Here is a 15,642-nt window from a genome sequence, read left to right as displayed (position 1 = left end):
CTAATAATAAAAATCTTCTGTTTTAAAGCAGGCAGGTTGTCCCAAGAATTAATTTTCTTAAGACACTACAGACTTCTATAGCACATGTTCACTATACTCAATTCCCTGCACCAGCAACAGCCCTACCTTGCCAGTCATCCTGCAGGAATACTCAACCTTTTTGAGTAATTCCATCATGTCAGCAACAGCTGACCAACAGACAAGACATAAGACATAAGGAGAACCTCCTTATTGCTTTAAGATTTTAGAATAGTTCAATTAATGTATGCTCATCTTTCTCCCTGCATGTTAGGAAACTAAGTTACATCATCTGCAAGACCATCTCAGGTAACTTAACATGAAAAGTGCACTGTAAATAGAAATCATATATAGCAAGATGTAAATAATTTTCCCCTCAAAAACTTACTTGCTGTTGAACAGAAACAGTATTTACAGGTGCTAATATCTACTCTGACATTTTGCAGCTTTGATCAAATAACTACATCTAGCACATGTTTTTAAGTATTAAAGCAATTTCTATCATAAGGAAAGTTATTTTTCATTTTTCGCTGCAACTTTAGACTACATTTTTAAATGTCAGCTACGTCCTTAAAGAACACACAGTAAAAATCACTGCAGCTAAGCAATCCAAACAAAGGATTTAACCACAGAGATGTAAAATACAATGTTCACATACTGCCTGTCTCCAGAAGAATGCAAGTCTTTCTGTACTCGGCAATTAACACTCAGAATCCCACACACAATATTCAGAACATTCTCTTGGATTTTTCCTGAAGCTGCACTTTCATAGCTTTAAAAAGTTATTTGTACACTTTAAAGTTAAAATATCGGGCAGGGCCACACAAGAGCTTTCATCACTTCAGCACCACATGGTGACGGTAACAGTTGCAGAGGAAGAAAATAAAAGGTACTTTAAAACAAACAAACAAACCAACCAACAAACAAAAAACACTGTTTGGTATGATGAACAACTTTGAGTAGGGAAATTTTTTCTAAGTATCAGGTCTCTTTAAGACAACTTAATATATTGTCAATGAAGTCTGTAAGGCAACAAACGAGACACTCACACCAGAGCAGACAGAAGGACACAACTACTGCTCCACTGCTTTTCCAAGGGAAGGCTAATAATAATAATAATAATAATAATAATAATAAGCAGATATCCAAGGGGACATACATATGAAAAATCAATTCAAGCACTGGAAAACAGTACTGAGTAACATACCTATCACCACTTATCGCCATCTCCATCCCTCAGTTGAGCCCCTGAAGTGCTCTGAGCACAGTGAGCCAGACCCAAGGAGGTACCTTCGTGGCCAGTTTGCAGGTTTTGGCCCAGCAGAGTTGCACAGCCTCCAGATCAAAGCCCTCTCACACCTGCCTGTCTTGAATCACATGGAAATGAGCTCCTGTGCCTGTCTATCAGTGTCACGAAAACAGAGTCTCAGAAATGCAGAAAATGAACACCAATGAAAAGCTTAGGCAAATATGTTGCCTTTGTTTCCTAATGCCAGCATGTCCTGGACACCAGACACTGACATGGATGTAAAGTCACATCCAGCTACCTTCCATGACACAATACAGCATGCAAAAGGATCCTGTCCTCGACTGCCACATCAAACATCAGAGAGCAGCCTCCAAAGAGGCAGCCTTCCACAGTTACACCTTTCTCCTACTGGAATTAATGAAATTTAGAGTGTGTTTTAAGTCATTCTGGGTACTAAGGGGGGAGTCCATAAACACCCATATGCTGAAGTACCTTCAAAAGCAAGCAATAAGATTATCTGTACAAAACAAAGTAATGTACATAAGAAAAAAAAAAAAAAGACATTCCCAAGGCAAGTACAAAATGACAGGCTCCAAGGTAACCAGTACTACTCAGCAGGAGAGTGGGACAACATGTTTAGACTATAATACACAGATCACTGAAACAAACTAGATGACAAAGAAACTCAGCGCTCCACTCAGTAATCAGGGGTACCAGGGCTTACCCTGTGTCCTTCTCTACCTTTCAAGAAATATAAATTAGGACTATTTGGTTATTACATACTAAACCAACACATACAGCTCAGGAAATCCCTGAGCTGCAAATCCATAGAAGCTAGAAAAGCATCACTGTATGTTTGCCCTGTTCTAACACTTTTCCTGTCACCAAGCACTGTGGTCTGCCACAAAGAGGAGGAAAACAAGGTGGACTTGATTTGAACAGCTTCAACATCTCTTGTATTTCATGGTATCAACCCACACAGGTTGACAGAATATGGCTCCCAAACTTTATTTCCTATTTTGCAGGACTATTAGTTTGGCTGATAAATGTAGTTCTGACCATTTAATAATCCTCTCTGGAACAATGGTAACATGCTGTGCTGGATCAGTAAGCTGCAGTAGAAAGCTAATATGGCAAAGATCAAACAAATTAATCTCTTAAAAACAGCTTTCTGCAATATCACTGAAAAGTCTTCAGATAATACAGTAATTGCAGAACGAAAATTCCCTTAGAGCAGACCATCAGTATTTAATGATATAACAACACTGATGTAGACAAGGACATAAGTCAGGTATAAACTAGCCCACAAGAAGGTTAAAGCAGGACAAGAAAAATTAGCAAAGACAGGATAGAAGCAAAGACATTAGAAGGTTAACAACAGATACCCACCAATATCTAATATTCAGAGTTAAATACACACTACAGAGGTAGGTAAAATGACTTAAACATCTTCTTCACCTTTATAGAGTGTAAGCATGTATTTTAGTTCTAGTTTTAAGAAAACAAGGCAGATTTCACATCACTGTATAGAAGAAAAAGGGGAGAGCAGTGGATATGGTCTACCTAGAGCCTTTAGCAAGGCTTTTGACAGTCTCCCATAAGGTCCCCACAGAGGAGCTGTTGATGTTCAGGTTGAATGAGCAAACAGTGGGATGAACCAAAAACTGTCTGAACAGCTGGGCCCAGAGGGGGGTGCTCAGTGGCACAAGGTCTGGTTGGAGGCCAGTGACTAGCAGTGTATCCCAGGGGTCAGTGCTGGGTCCACTCCTGCTCAACATCCTCATTAATGATGTGGATGACGGGGCAGTGTGTATCCTTGGCAAGTTTGCTGACGACACCAGACTGGAAGGAGTCACACTGCCATCCAGAGCACAGCAACCTCATGACCTCCAGCAAGGGAAGGTGCAAAGCTTTGCACCTGGGGAGGAATAACTCCATGCACCAGTACATGATGGGGACTGCCCAGCTGGAAAGCAACTTGGCAGAAAAGGACCTGGGAGTCCTGGTGGACACCAGGTTGAACATGAGCCAACATGCCTTGCATTCTGGCTGCGATAGACAAAGTATTGCCAGTATGCTGAAGGAGGAGAGCCTTCCTTTTATTCAGCACTCGTGAGGTCACATCTGGAGTTCCGGACTCTCCAGCACAAGAGACATGAACATACTGCACAGAGCCCAGCAAAGGGACACAAAGAGGATTAAGGCACTAGAGCACCTCTCAGATGAAGAAAGGCTAAAAGAGCAGAGACTTCACCCTAGGGAAGAGAAGGTTCTGGGGGGATCTTATCAACACATATGAACACCTAATACAAGGGTAGTAAAGGGGACAGACCAGGTTCTTTGCAGTGGCACCCAGTGAAAGGACCAGAGGCAGTGAACACACATTGAAACACAGGAAGTCCTGTCCGAATATGAGGAAACACTTCTTTTGCTGTGAGGGTGACCCAGCACTGGCACAGGTTGCCCAGGGAGGTTGTGGATTCTCCATCCTTGAGAGTTATTCAAAAGCCATCTAAATATAGTTCTGAGCTACAGACGGCCCTGCCTGAGAACAGGAGTTGGACCAGACCATACCCAGAGGTCCCTTCCAACCTCAGCCATCCTGTGATTGATATTGAGGACTTACTGATTTCAGAAGGTGATCTCCACGCATTTGACTTGAAGGCATGGCAACAGAAGGAAGGGTTTTGCCATTGAAATGCTAGGAGCTCATGCTTTGCTATAGAATCCCTGTAAGATCAGTGGCACAGAAAAAAAGTTATGCCACAGAGTGAGGAAAGTGTCTGAGACATTAGACATTCACTAAAAGCATTTGTGGGTATTCAAATACCCAGATGGAAGAACTCTGTTTCTCTAGCAGGAACAGCAAGATGAGGGACAGCCACTAGTAGGACTTGTGAAATGCAGCACTAGATGCCTCTGATTAGCAATGAATTTTTAAGCTGGCTGACTGGTTTCTTTAGCTCAAAATCTACTTACACCCTTTCTTCAGATTTATCATTTAAGTGACACTGAAAACATCCTCTTCTGAATAGAGAAAAACCCCAAAGAGTAACCCCACACCACAGTGCAAAGCACAGCCATAGCCCAGCTCAAGAGAAATACAAAGTCAATTACGTCTTTTAAATAAGCAAACACCACAAGCTATGAAACAGCACAGTCCCTTTTTTGAAAGAAAGCTGTAATGAAAAGTCTGAATATGAACAGAAAGAAACCACAAATGGCATGATCCTGACAGGACTACCACAGAGCAGTTACAGCACACCTACATGTTCTTTAGCACATTACCTAGAGGATTCGGTAGTAATGTACAGCTACAAGTTGCCTAAATGCCTAGTGGTGTTTCTGTGGAAAAAAGAAAAACACTACAGGAGAATGAGTCACTCTCAATCTGATGCCCTTCTATGGCAGCAGACTTCCAAAAGTATGGGTCGCAAATTCAGGCAATACAAGACAGAAATCTGTTCTCTGGTGCAAAATGCATCAAATCGTCATTTTGTGTTCACGGATTCCATTCAACTGTACAGATTCCTTGCAGCTGCAAAAAAATGTTTTGTTTAACATTTAGCAGAAGGCTATTTCTTCAGCCAGAACACCACAACAGCTAAACAACTGCATCAACCAACTCAGTTGGGTGAGAGTTCTGAATCTGAAAACAACTGAGGTTGTAAACTATTTAACTATCCATCATTTCAGTAAGTACATCCTCTTGTGACAATGAAATGTGTATAATGGGAATTTAGAACCCCATGGTTCTAAATTCAAGGATACTTGAAGAACACACACATGATAATAACATGAGCCAGCATTACTACATGAACAACACACGTATGTTAGCCACCAAATGTAGCTACGAAGCTGTACACTTGTTTAACTAGAATGAGTAAAACTTAAAGACCACATTTAGGCAAAGAAGGAAAAACATCTTATTTTTTGCTGTCAGAGCATTGCTGTAGTGATTCCACTAAAAAAAATTGCTATCAAAATAAAAATCCAGTCATGGAAAATCTTAAAACCTTTTTGTGTCCCATCATGAAAAGATTGTTAATGCTCCTTCAGGAGTTAATTATGAGCCACGAGGGAGGCTGTGAATCTACCAGCATACCAGCTTAAAACCTGGAGACAGGTTCTGGTCCCAGCTGAGGCTACTGCAAGAACCTACACCATAATCTCTCCACCATTTTCCTTTGCTCTAAGCTTTTGGAAGCCACGACCACTTCATGCAAAGTTGGAAAATGGCCTTTGATTTGAGCATTCAGATGCTATAAAAATATTTTTAAAAGTAAGAACTGTCACATTATTAAATACTTTGTGTCATGGCTAGAGAAAAGCAACTGTATATTTTGTACAAGTGATTTTATTAAAAACAAAGCACAAACAAGAACTGAATTCTAATTGCTTTGCAATGAAGTCCAATGAGCTTATTCTCATGCTGAATTAGTTTTAGCAACAGGGAAAGATCATTTAGCATGTCCAGTCCTTTACTTGCCAACTCCTCCAATTCCAAGCCTTGAAGTATTCAACAAAAACTCTGACATCACAGTGTCATCTGCATGTCACTTTTTCAAACTTGTTAAAAACTGCCTTTTAAATACCACGGACTCCCCTCCTCACACTGTCTTCCACTAAACACACATCTTCAAAACGCTCCTCTCAAGACACTATATCTTTGATTTAGACAGGAATGGAATGAGGCCTGGCATAAGGAGTAGAGAGCAAGCACCACGCCAGAAAAACAAGCGGCCAAATCACTTTGTCAGATGCACAGTACAGGCAAAATAACTCGAAAGCAAGCCCAGCTTCTGAGGTGCACAGCTCATCACAACACTTTTGTGCACTGCTGAAAAGAGATTCTCTTTCCCATCTGTCCGTACCCCAGCCACGAAACTCCAGGTGCTTCCCCTCAGATTAACCAGTGTTTGGTTCCTCTACAAGACCTCGTGAAGCAGCAGCTTTAGTACCTCCTACTTCACATTTTGCCTACGGCCATCATATTTCAGGTAACAACCTTGCCAGATACAGATTCTGCACCATGAGAGAAAGAAACAAAGCTTCGGCCATTCCAGCAAACGGCCTGTTATTCCCCAGCCTCCCCATGAGGAGCAGGGCAATAATTGCCAGATTACCTTCTGCCTACCCAATCTGCCCCACAATGACAGGAATATGGGATGATCCCTATCACTGGAACACTTTATTAAGTACCTTTAAATTACTGCTCTAGAGACAGATGCATTTTGTCAAAGTCAGCGAATTGTGTATACAATGCCTTACTAAAAAAAAAATATAGAAAATGAGAAAAGAAAAACTGCTGTTACTAATGTATTAAGAGTGGTCAAAGACAAAGGAAAGAGAGTTCCGACAACCTAAGAGGTCTTCATTAAAGGTCAGACAACAATAACTCATTTATATTAAAAAATATACAATAGATTAAAAGCCATAAATCCTCTTTAGAATAACATCTCTTGATATTTACTAGAAAGAGAAAAAAATGCAGCCCTGATCATTTTCAGGCTGCATAGAGTACAGCAAAATTTCATACCATAAATGACAGAATAAACACTGAGAGACACATTCAAGAAAATTAATTTTGCAAAATGAACAAGAGATTAAAATTATGCCACACTTATTGAAGGAAGTGACAGATTCCAATGGCTTCAAATGACAACAGAGTAAGGCCTACATTCAACTTCATTCACATGTGCAAGTATTCATTTTCCAGTCAAGCTTTTGGTAAAGACCCTGCAGCACAAACATTTGTCTATGTTAAGTCAACTCAGATTCCACATTGAAAACTACATAGTGAAATTAGAATTTTTAGTATAATCCAGAGATCCCAATCAAAAAACATCTCACTGTATCAGAACTATCTACATATATAGAGATAACCTACTCCAAAGGTGAAAAAGGTGAGTTTAGGGAAACCTAATGGACAATAGATTATGAAGTATAATGTAAGATTGTAAGCAAATTTTTAAAATGCTGTTTTAACACAGGCTTGTCTTAAACTAATCAACTATGACATCTACAGTGCATAGAAAATACAACAAAATTAGCATCCATCTTAACTAGAGATGAGGGCAAACATAGCTGCACAAAGTAACACCACCAAGACCTGGTACAGAGCACAGAGTTTCTTTCTGGGCTATCTTCTAGGGAACAGGCAAACTACAGTTGCATGGGTATAATCACCCTCAATTACTAGAGATATTTCCAGCTGATCCCTTTGACAAACAAAAAAACACACCCTCCTGAATGTGGGTTGTTTTTTGGAGTTTTTGTTTTGCTGAAGACAAATTTCCTTAGATTACTGAAGTCTCCAGCAGCCTTGGTACCTTCATCTGTTGAGTTACACTACTGCTGTCTCAAACTAAACCGGCAGATCTCATGGCTGGCAATAAAACAGTGACAGTGAGAAGTTCCAACACAGTTAATGCTGGCTGTAGCAGTGAGACTCGGGAGATGAAGACAAAATTTTAAAAGACTGCAAATTCTACAGTCACGTTGCTCCTCAAGCAGAACCAAATCAGCAGAGGAGCAGTGCTCCCACCTTACACCTTCTACTCAGTTTTACAATGTCTTTCAACTGTTTAGAATTGTCAAACTTCATACCTTTGTATCACTGAGTACATGTTCTCTCCCAAATAAAACAAAAAACTCTTTAAATTGAAACAAAATGCTAATTTTCCTTGGAGGGGAAGGGTAAGAGAAAAGGAAGCAAGGTTGGTTGACTGCTTGTTTTAAGGACAGAAAGACTTTAAGAAATAGAGTACAGAGTTTATTGTCAAAATCATTCTATGCCAGAAAGAGAAAATAAGATCTGAAGTCTGGATAATTATTCCTGTAGTGGAATAACTAATGCTGTGCTCATCCTCATTTAAACTGTCAGGCTTACAGTTTCGGAAAAAATACACGTGCACCCTGAAAATTACATTTGCACATTTATTTCAGTATTTTTTTCTCCAAATGATTCCTCTTGATTTACAATCCTCTTGCCACTACAACCAGGCCTTGCCTTCATGTTCTCTCTGGGGCGTATACAGACACCAACCACTGCAATCTTCTATGTGAAGTTGGTTTTAAGAGACGAATTCTTAGTGGACTTCAGTGAATCCAAGCTTAAAAAAAAATGTAAAAGCACAAGTAGTTTTTGTTTATGTTTTTTCCTGCGTAAGTGGCTGTTGAGTTGATGCAGAGAAAAAACAGCAGCTTTTACAAGAAGCATCTTGCAAATTTAACTACCTAGATTGCTGCTAGTGTAATCACTATAATAAAATACCTCGAACCCCCTTCTCTTCTTTATGTAACTTTCAGATGCCTACTACCATCAATTTAAGTCACCAGTGATTAACTGTGCCATAACTGTGAAAAAGCAGGTACAACACACTGCAGAGTTTGCCAAGCTTAGGTACATCCTTGGTTGTTTTTCTTCAACTGTCATTTTTCATGTAGATATAATTGTATATTGAATAGTTATGTACTTTAGACAGTTCAAGAAGGATGTTTTTTACAAACATTCTACATGGCAATTAGAAAATTTAATAAATAATACTATACAAAAAACTACCTCAAATGTATGTTATTGTTTATAGTTTTTAGCTTTTACAAATATATAGCACATAACTGTTTTTGACTGTTACCTTACTGTTGTTAGAATTTAAAAAGTTGTTTTCTGACAGCTCTGACTTTCAGTGCCAACCTTAAAACATGGCTATTGATATCTTAGTCCATTAATCTTACTTTATCATTGGTCTAACAACAGATATGCTCAAACCTCACATATGACTTGAGAACACAAAAAGAAGCAACATTTGTGCCCCAATTACTATTTTACTAAATTCCTTGTGACAGATCACAACTACTCTCAGCCCAGATCACATTCACAGTACAGTTTCACATTACAGTAGCCAAAATAAACTTGCTGCTTTCAAAATGGAAGGAACTCAACCGTGCTTCCTCTTCCCTGTTCTTCATTCCCAACTCTCCCTCTTGCAGCACCTTTTAAAATCTCCCCTTTCTTATGCATCTCTTCTGATGCTCACCCAACCAGAGATAAAGCAGGGCTATCTTTATATCATTTCAGCAAATTCAGTCAGTTTCCTGCGGGATCAGACACTTACAATTAGTGCAAGGGAAGAGATGGGGAAAATAAACCTCCGCCTTCAGAAGGGAGCAATTGCTTTGAATTACAACATCTCAGGAAAGTTTCAGCAAGAACATTCACAGACTATTACATATATACTCTCTAAAAAGCAGCATGTGGGGCATGACAAACAATTGTAACCAGAAGAGGACCTTGGCAGAGCAAAGTCCAAAAAGGCCTAGAATATTGCCCTGCGTATAAGTAACCTTTCATATTCAACCAGACATGAAATGATGCTTATGTGTAAATTCTGATTTACACATAATTTCCCAAATTATTGTTCATAAATAACAATAGTAAAGTAAAATCAAATCTTAATGCGCTGCTGCTGCATGTATGAATCCTATAACACTCTGTATAACCACAGTGGTGGTGCAAACCTTTTGATGCAGCCAGAACAGTTTTTGTAAAAATGTTTTTCCAGCTTAGAGTCTGATGACGATAATAATAATGCCATGACAGTCATACCCTATCCCTCACTCTCTTCTGAAAGAAGTCAATTTAAATTTGGTTATGCTTTAAAGAAATTAATCTTAAAACCAAAGTCAATGCTTCTCTTCTCCCATTAGTAAATTTTCATCAAGCAGCTGTAACTTAGGGAATTCAAGTACTACATCAGTTATGTTTTCCCATTAATTAAACCATCTATTCCTGTTTGTGGCAGGCTACCTGCACTTATGCTAAAGTAGATTAGGAAACAGTTTAAAGCATACCAAAATAAATCACTTGAGCTAAAAGGAGTACTGTATTATCTGCACAAAACTTGCAGATTTTCCATTTAGGAACACATCAGTCAATCCCTTTTTTCCCCCAGCTTTGGGTAGCAATGCAGATCACACATGAGAAACAGCAGAGAAGTTCATGCTGGGGTTGCCTTCCTCTCCCCAAGAGCACAGGTACTCTCCCAGCACACCTGTAGATGTACAAGAGGGAGTTCAAGGCTAAACAAACACTTTCATTATCAGGAGCTCTCTCTCCCTCTCTGTGCACAGCCGAGACATCAGCTCCACATCCCTGCTGGCTCCCTGCACAGCCACACCACACCCTCCACCAGCTCCTGCCAGCAACATCTGCTTGAGATTTTTAACAGATTTGCTCATCAGTAAATGCAAGAGGGGGTGTCTGCCAGAGTAGCAGCCACATATCCACTGATCACTCACAGTACCCTGAAATGATGTACAGACTAAAAAGGTATGCTCTTGCAAAGGACTTTTTTCCACAGAAACAGATTATCAGAGAATGCAAACAACACAGGCAATGCAAAGTACACTACATTTTTCAGTTCAGGCACAGGCCTAAAGTAAGTAATATTCAAATAACAGAGAAAGGCATTGAATATATTAGTAAGGGAAAACAAAGTCACGTAAGAGCCAGATCCCCCTTTCTCCCCCCAAAGATGACTGTGCATAACAGACTCAGTGAAGCTTCAAATGAACTTTTCTTGGCTGCACTAATGGTTTCAAAGACCTTACTGCCAGAAAACCTACTACATGGCACTTCTTCACACTTATTTTAAACTCAGAATACCCTCTATTTAACCAAATTCATTACACCTCATCTTTAAGAGGAGAGAAAAAAGCACATTAACATTGTGTCAATGACCACTTCAAAAATTATATCTTACTCTACATTAGGACTTAAATGGCTTAGCTGACAAGAATTTTCTTAGTACAAGGTAAAGACAAAGTCAAAGCTTTGAGATGAACCTTGTCCCTGAAGGTTAGTTGATGTATGGAGAGCTGTTTATGCAAGGTGAAAGACTCCCCTTCTCCTACAGAGTAGCAAGTTAAACTGCTACTCTGAGGTTTCCTAATAGCCAAGAAAAGGCTATTTGTCATGGTTACACCCACTTCCTAATAAATGTAAAATTAAGAAATATACTAAGAAGAATTTACTGAGATTAACTTATTTACGAAATTGCACCAAACTTCCTTAACAAAGCACAAAGTCTCCTGTCCTAAAAGAGGTGGATTATCCACAAAATATACTTGACACCCAATGCAACAGAAGCTGGACATCTTTCTCAAATATTAAAGCCATTAATTATTTACATAGCAAATACTCTATGGAGTTGTTTTTCAAACTGCAGGCCATACCCAATTTTTCTCCCACTAAACTTTTCATATTCAGTTTACAGAGAACAAATTGCTCGGGGGAAAAATTCCAAGTTACCTATCTTCCTAAATAAACTTACCAGAAAAAGCTTAATTACTTCAGTTCATCATAAACAAAAGCTTAGCCTACTATTCATTTCAAAAAATGAATCCTAACACAACTGCAAAATTAAGTATGACCTTGTCCTCTGTGAACTCTCTTCAGTGTCACCAGCTCCCTGACATCTGAGTGAAGAAGCCTACACAGCTTCAGCTTATTTGAGAGAGGACTAATAACTACCATCGAGGTACAATATTAACCAGCATTTGTAAAAACACTAGTTAAGAAGTACTTTCAGATGATGAGTAGGCATGTTCAGGAGTCCTCCAATTATTTGTGGTTCTACAGTTCCTTTTTCTTTTTTTCTTTGAAGTGTTTTACCATTCTCTGAGTTGCTGCATGAATAGGAGGGATAGCAAATTAAACAGAAAACCGAATAAAAGCTGTAGAATAGAATGAGAGAAACTGCACCAAACCACACTGGAAAAAACTACTTGGAGACTACTTAAGAGCAGAGCAATACTTCAGGAGAGGACGCTTTCCGAACACACTTAACTCTCTTCACACATCTACACTGATAATGTTAAACATAATGTATCAAATACTTGATTATAAAAATTCCAAAGTGTCCTGTATCCTGAACACACAGGGACTGCACCAATAAATGCCTTGTGCTTTAAGATGCGATTATTCTTTAGATACAGAACACAGATCCATTACTGAAAGCAATCTAATTGATGTTTTACGTACACTAGAGATGAAAGCATATAATGCAGAATTATGATCCCAAAATCAGATTTTGAGAAACAATTATCATTCAGAATACAGACAGGAAAAAAAAACCCTAACTGACCACTGTCAGGGGCTACTGACCACTGTCTGCAGCAGAGACTCAAAAAAGAGAGGAAAGAAAGATCCTAGAGACATGAGACATTTCAAGATCCTAACATCTGTGAGTATGTATACAAGAATTTATTAAGCTATCTGGAGCCTAATCTACATTGACAGAATAGTAATAAGCAGCAACGCTACTGATAAAATTGAACTGGCATTTCCAGCACATATGTGTGTGCCTCAACCCTACTTATGAATCATTCTGATTTCACTGCATTACAAGTTCTGATACACAGCTACTGCATTTTTAGTAAAATTACATTTATGAAGTGGAAATTTCTAACTTGCAGATCAGATCAAGGAGCTGCTTGATTTTTCAGAATAAGTCACTACTTAACAGCACTTCTGCAGCTTTCTCCACATATTAATTACCACACATTAGGAAGCTTCCTCTATCAAATAGTAGTCTTAAGAAGTGCTGCTGTGGTAAGAAGGGGAAAAAAAGAAATTAAAAAAAAAACGAGGAAGCATTAGGAAGACTGAAAGGGCATCATATTTTACATCAATAAGTCAAAAGAACAGGTGACATTAAAGAAAAAACAGATGAGCTCTCTCACTCTGAGCAAAGTGTGATAATTACATGTTAAATATTTTCTAAGGGTCTATCAACATTAAAAAAAAAAAAAAGAAAATCCACTGGAGTCTTTTCAAGTTCAAAGTCCTACATCTTACTCCAAATCAAAACAGTGCAACCAGTAAAAGATCTCCTAGTACAGCATCACCTCTCAGTTTGTCACTAAAGGAAGATGGTGTATGTCAAATTTGAATGTAGTACTGTAGACAAAGCCAATCAATCCCCTAGGAATGCAGAGGCCGCCAAGGAAACAGAATTCTGTAAAATATATTATCAGGTTAAGAGGAAAAAAATACACTCCACACTAAAACACTTCAGGTTTTGGACCTATTTTATCTTTATAAGTTTCTTTTCCTCCTCTAAGGGCATGGATGAGGTAGCTAGGCCAAAATTTTGGTTTTAAAACGACCTATTTTCCTCACTATACACTCTCAAACCTCATCTGTTTCAAGAGGCAGCTCAGCAAAGACTGGTCTAGGAGAAGTGACCTAACTACAAACAACTGTGAAGTGAGCTGGACTCTGGCCTACTCTGAAACCTGGTAGGATCAAAACCAGAACAGTATAACCAAAAGCCCATACTTTTTAAGGCTTATAAATATTTAAATAATGTCTACGTACATTAAATAACATTTATATGTAGTGTAAAAAATTTAGGTTTCTATCCAGCAACGATTAAAAATATCGATTTACTCACACATAAATTTGAAAGAATTAAAAATTAAGCTTCAGATTTTTTAAGAATCCCTGTATAAAAGAACACAAGTAAAATTTACAAGCTACTACACGTACCATTAGCAGGTGCTATGGAAGAAATATTTGACAGCCACACAGAGCTGTCAAAAATACATGTCAAGCAGTGAAGAAAATTTGGTTCATAGATTCATTTTCTCCCAAGCACTCCAGTTTCTCCCCAGCCTGCAATTTCTCTCCCCCAGTGGTACATAAAGTTGGCTGCGATGTTTTCAGGCAGGCAGCGGTCATTCCCACCTCAGCTAAAGCCGCACAGCACTGCTGATGTGGAGACCGGGCCTGCTTTTGTGCCCAGTCCCGGCCCGCGAGCGGGGCAGGCAGCGCACACCGCGGTGTGTGTGACAGCGCTGCCGCCTTTATCCCGCTCCCGTCACTCCCTCACACACCGCGATCCCCCGCCCGCATTGTCTGCCTCGCTCCATCCCCGATTAACATGGACACGTTCTCGCTCCTCCGCCAGGGATCCCCGGGAACCTACTTCCTCGGCCACGGATCCCCAGGAACCCCCCTGCCGGGCCAGGATCCGGATTCCCCCAGGCCGGCCGGAGCCCTCGTCGGGCCGCGGCGAAGGTCGCGGCCCCTCAGCCCCGCGGGGGGCGAAGCCGCCGCCGGAGAGGCCGCTCGGGGCGGGCGGGACGGCGGGACCCGGTGGGGGGGCCGGCCGGCCGCGCTGCCCCCGCCGCCCCGGGCCCCCCCCAACACCCCCGGGGGGCCCCTCCCTCCCCCTCCGCCCGCCGCCCCCACCGGTCGTTGAGCTGGTCCCGGTTGCCCCGCAGCGGTGCACCACGAAGTGGATCGAGGTCATGTTCCGCGCCGGTGCCCTCCCCGGCGACGGCGGCGGGAGGCGGGCGGGCGGGGGCCGGGCAACACAATGGGGGCGGCGGGGGGAGGGGGCGCTTGGCTCCGTCCCTCCCGCCGGGGTGGTTCGCGCCGCCCCGGCGGGGTCGCGGGCTCTCGGCGCCGCGGCGCTGCAAGGCGCGGGTCGGGGCGGAACGGCCGCAACGCGCGCGCTCGGAGCTGGTGCCCGGCCGCGCTCACGCACGCGCCGCCATCTTGGCTCCAGCGGGCCTTCCCCCCCCGCCCCCCGCCCCCTTCGCCGCGCCGGGCAGAAGGCGGGGCCTGGCCGGCGCGCGGCGGCGGCCGCGTGCGAGCCCGCCGCGCTGCACTGCGCCGCGCTGCTCCCCCCCCCCCGCTACTAAGCGCGTCGCCGATTGGCTGCGGCGCGGGGGCCTCGCGGCGGGCGCGGTGGGATGACGTCATGCGCGCTGAGGGACGTAAAGCACCACGTGCCTCCCCCTCCCCCCCGCGCCGAGCGGGTCCCGCGGACGTCGCGCGCCGCTCCCCTGAGGCGCCGAGCGGGAGGGGCGCCGGGAAGGAAGGAAGGAAGCGGGGCACGGGTTGTGCTGTGAGGCTGTGCTGGCCCCCGGGGGTACCGTGGGGGGGAACAGGGTTTTACCCCGCTACCCGTAGCTGCTCCAAACCTACCGCCCGTCGGTACCTGCACGCGGGGACTGGCCCTGTCCTTTCCTTTCTACTTTTGTTTATAGTCAGTCCTCCTTGCGCAGCCGGCATTATTCACCTTCCTTTAGGGAGGTTCACAGAATAGCCGGAGTTGGAAGGGACTTCTGGAGATCATCCAGTCCAACCCCCCTGCCAGGGCAGGGTCACCCAGAGCAGGTGACACAGGAATGCGTCCCGGGGGCTTTGGAATGTCCCCAGAGAGGGAGACTTCACAACCTCCCTAGGCAGCCTGTTCCAGTGTGCTGCCACCCTCAACGTAAGGAAGTTCTTCCTCATGTTGAGGTGGGACATGGGTTTTAGTTTATGGCCATTACCCCTCGTCTTATCGTTGGGCTCCGCT

The 15,642-nt window shown here is 42.3% G+C and overlaps 1 protein-coding gene across 2 annotated transcripts in view; it reads right to left on the bottom strand.

Annotated features, from left to right (window-relative positions):
• Positions 1-14,624, bottom strand: part of UBR5 (ubiquitin protein ligase E3 component n-recognin 5) — an 85,439-nt gene extending 70,815 nt beyond the window's left edge. The window contains exon 1 of one of the 2 annotated variants that reach the window (XM_029959421.1): positions 14,526-14,624. The gene's annotated coding sequence lies outside the window, so the exon portion shown is untranslated. The remainder of the gene's footprint in view (positions 1-14,525) is intronic. The other variant, XM_029959422.1, reaches the window with a different exon arrangement.
• Between the last annotated feature and the right edge of the window lie 1,018 nt (positions 14,625-15,642).

This window comes from Manacus vitellinus, unplaced genomic scaffold (assembly GCF_001715985.3).
Source record: "Manacus vitellinus isolate BGI_N305 unplaced genomic scaffold, ASM171598v3 scaffold_1_pilon, whole genome shotgun sequence".
Lineage (NCBI taxonomy): Eukaryota > Metazoa > Chordata > Aves > Passeriformes > Pipridae > Manacus > Manacus vitellinus.
This window is presented reverse-complemented; position numbering and strand designations above follow the sequence as displayed.